The sequence below is a fragment of the Geospiza fortis genome, unplaced genomic scaffold (assembly GCF_000277835.1).
Source record: "Geospiza fortis unplaced genomic scaffold, GeoFor_1.0 scaffold730, whole genome shotgun sequence".
Taxonomy (NCBI): domain Eukaryota; kingdom Metazoa; phylum Chordata; class Aves; order Passeriformes; family Thraupidae; genus Geospiza; species Geospiza fortis.
In genome coordinates, this window is record NW_005054458.1 from 95327 (window position 1) to 99621 (window position 4295).

The window sequence follows — 4295 nt, forward strand, 5'->3', positions numbered from 1 at the left end:
GGAGGGCAAGAGAACCTACAGATACCCTGGACTAAAAAAATAATAAAGGTGTCTCTTCATTTCCTGGGAGGATTGGACACATCAGAGCAACTCCATCCCACAGCTTCACCCCAGACACCACTGGGGGCCCTTCCTTAGAATTCTGGCTGTATGACACAGTGTTCCTGCAAAGCTGGCAAGATTGTGAGAGCAGGCTGGGACAGGAGTATGGTTTCAAACAGGGATCAGCACTAGTGTTCACGTTTGGACATCCCACTCAACCTAAGCTCTTAGATATTTGAGAGACATGTCATAACGAGGTGGGGAGACTGTGCTTCAGAGCAGCTTCAGAGACTTCCCACCACCACACCCAGCACTTCCATGGATGTGGATTTCTCTGCACAGCCATGTGTTATGGACTAAAGCTCACCTTCCCCCAAAATCTTAGGGAAAGTGTGGAGAATGGATATAGGTGAGAGACGAACCAGCCAAAGCTGAACATTTAGCTGCTCATCGCGTGTGCCACCAAGATGGATGCAAAACAAGAGGACCAACAGTGGCTCTGGGGACACACTGTGGTGGTCAGTCAGGCTCCACATTCTTTTGGGGACAACCTTTTTTATGCACCAAGGCCTCAATGACATAAGCTCACAGATTTTGAGGCAAGAGGCCATTGATCACATGCTCTTTCTTCCTGATCTTCTGTCCTGAGCTGGGGGAAGAAGAGGAAATAAAACTCTCTGAGACAGGGGAAAGGTGCAATGCAGAAATGCTGTGTGTGATGCTGAGCTGTCCCCAGGCTTTGAGTGGGATTTGGGAGGAGCAGAGCTGGAAATGGAGCATGGGAATGAGCTTTGAGGGCATGTCCCAAAACACCCACCACTCATTCAGGGGGATGTTTCCACTTTCCTCATCCTCACCGTGGTGCAGTGTCCTTGCAATTGCTGTTTTTTTAAGGTGATAGCCTAGAGATAATTTGGAAGAATTAAAAATTGGTGTTAAAAAAGCAGTTCAAGTTCTTCAGCGTAGCAAGCATGTGAGTGAGCATGAATCCCAAACTGGCTCCTTTTAGCCAGGCAGGTTCTGCCATCCACTTGGTTTGATCTTCCAAAAAAACAGGGTGTGAACTTTGATATTTCCACATTGTATGGCAAGAAATAACGTGCCTGTAACAGTTCTAATCCTGGGTATTACCTCTCCTCCAAGCTTCAGAGATGTACTGATATACACACCCTGCCTTCCCGCATGCGGGTGGGTAATTAGGAAGAAAAAATCCTCTTTGTGTGTTGGTACATGTCCTTCTAAGCAATCCCAATTTCCATAGGGATCATATATGGCTGAAATGCAGCTGTTGCTGATATCCTGTGTGCTTTGCAGTGCATTGTGCTCATAAATAAAAAGTGGGACAAATTTCAGTACCTAATCTTTAACACAAGAGAACTAAATGAGGGCTTCAGAGCCCTGTGCCAACACAGGAATTAATAACATGTTTGAATATTCTTACAGGAAATTTCAGAATGGTATAAATTGAATTTATTAGATTGAATGGTCATGTGGATTATTACCTTTGATTTTTTAAAAATGTATTTTCATGATAAAGGTTAAAACCAATAAATTAAAGCCTTTAATAAACATCCTCTTAGTTGGGAATATGACTATTATGGAAATGTGTCCATTTTATAGCTATGCTTTTAAAATGAGGATACAGAAATATGGAACTTACCCCTCAAAAAATAATGCTTCTTTCACCACCCTCACATGAGCCTGGTCCAGTTGCCTGCATCTCCCCACATAACACTGCCATGAGCTAGGAAATAAAGATGAAATCTAAGACTGTTATAGAGAATCTTATTTCTTTGTTTTGGTTGGGTGGTTTGGGATTTCTTTTTTTTTTCTTTTTTTTCCCTTTTTTTCCCTTTTTTTTTATTTTTTCTTTTTTTTTTTTTTTTGTTTGGGTTTTTAAATGAATTCATTAATGTCTCTTTTTAAATTAAAAAATTGCAAGAAAGAAAAGCCTTGCACTTTCTTTCAGGTGAATACCAACTGTTAACCGAGGCAAGGCAGTGCAAGGCCTTTGATTCTTCTTTAAATTCTAGTATAACTGAGGTTTTTTTATATTAATTGGGCTACTAAGAGTGCTGGACATAGGCTGGAACTGAAATCTGAGTGCATAATAGGAATCCATGCAGTGGTTAAGGACTATCAGGGAAAAATTATTCTTGGAGTTATATTGAAATAATTCCAATGTATCTTCACTGGAATTAATGAGTTTATTTTGGATTCATTCTCTTGTAAGTAGGAGGTTGGCAGCAGCCGGGATAAGAAAGTGGCTTTCTCTGAAATAGGACAGAGAAAGAAGAAAATGCAATCTAGGAAATGACACAGCACTGGTCTCTTAAGAAAAACCTCTTTCTATAACTTTTTTGCCTTATTGTATATTTTGAAGAAGAAAAAATAATAAAAATTAAATTGAATGATAGATGTGTGTGAGGGAGACAGGATGAGTCCTGTTTAGAATTTTGTTTAAAATTTGAGAGTATTCATGTGATTATTCCTCAGGAAGGCAGATCTTTCTCATGGGGGTAGGCAGCCCTGGAACCCACTCTCCTTCCTCATGCTGAGTGGCACTGGGCTGTGTACAAATTAAAGACCAACAGACCATGCTGTTCCCAGGCTGGCCTTGGGTCATTCTTTCATCTCAAACCCTGGTGTGCAGCAAATCCTCCACTGTTATGGGGAATTGCAGAGAGTGCAAGTGCAGCCCAGTCACTGCATGTGAGTAAATCAGGACAGAATGCCAGGATTACAGTGATTATGTGATGTTTATCTCATGTTACATCCTGGGCTTCAGGGCAGGGTGGTCCCTGTGCCCTGCTACCTGTCCCAGAGGTCTGGGATTCCTGGGGGCCATGAGGCATTTGGAGTGAAACATCTCTTTTTGTGCCCCCCAACACCCAGAGCTATTGGATTAAATGTGGAACACTGTGTCTGGGATTGTCCTCTGCCAGGCTCCCACCTTCCACAGTTCCTATAAAATGCTGGTTTTAAGTCCACAGATACAATGTACAGCCCAATTTGATTCCTCTCCTCTACTCCACTCAGCTGAGTTCCCACCTGGATCTCAGTGGGATCCAGCTCTGGCATCCCCCAACATAAGAAGGACATGGAGCAAGTTCTAAAAGAGGTCACAAAGGTGCTCCAAGAGCTGGAGCACCTCTGCTATGGAGACAGGCTGAGAGAGCTGGGGTTCTTCAGCCTGGAGAAGGCTCTGGGGAGATGTTACAGCATCTTCCAGTACCTAAAGGGTCTCCAGGAGAGCTGGAGAGGGACTTTCGACAAGGCCATGGCATGATAGGACCAAGGAGAATGACTTTAAACTGACAGAGAGCAGGTTTAGATTAGATTTTAAGAAGAAATTCTTTACTGTGAGGATGGTGAGGCACTGGAATGGGTTGCCTGGAGAAGCTGTGGATGCCCCATCCCTGAAAGTGCTCAAGGCCAGGCTGGATGGAGCCTTGAGCAAACTGGTCTTGTGGAAGGTGTCCCTGCCCATATCTGAGGATTGGAATTAGATGATCTTTAAGGTGCCTTCCAACCAAACTATTCTATGATTGTATGAAATTCAGTCCACTGTGGGCACAGCACATGCTCAATGGTGGTGGCAATTGCAGTGTTTTTTGGCTTGGCTGTGAAGTATTTGAAAGGTCAGGGTGTAGTAGAGAGCAGCACAGTGCTGTAATTTTTGTTCAAGTGGCTTTAAAGGAAAAAAAGGAAGCACCAAATCAAATATCAGCTCTGAATTGGTCAGGCACTTGAACTAGGGGGTTGTTGTAGTCCCTTCCAACTGAAATAGTCTATACTGTTCAAAATATCTAGGGTTTGATACTTTGTTGTTGAGACACACAGAGATACATGTGTGATTACAGCAGTGTTAAAAAAATTAGGTCAATTTTAAGTCTTCATTCCTTGCTTTTAAGATGTGTGCAGTTCCAAATGCTGCCATTATTGTGGCATTATCACAGCTGAAGGTCACTTGGTGGTCCTGGGTAGGTCCTTGAAAAGTGGGTAGATGAAACACCCAACACTCACCTGGCACTGAGTACTGGGTGGAGAAACTTCATTTGGAGGTCTCTGATGGCTATCTGAGAGACATGCTTTGAGTGAGCAATAGCTGGCTGTCAGTTTGGCAACACAGCTAGTCAGGGACAACCAGCAGCAAGAGTAATTGTTTGATGAGCCAGTTTGGCCCAAGAGTTCCTTGTGAAGGGCAGAAAAAAGGCTGTGCCTCAGCTGAAGGGAAGGGGGAGCCGCTGGAA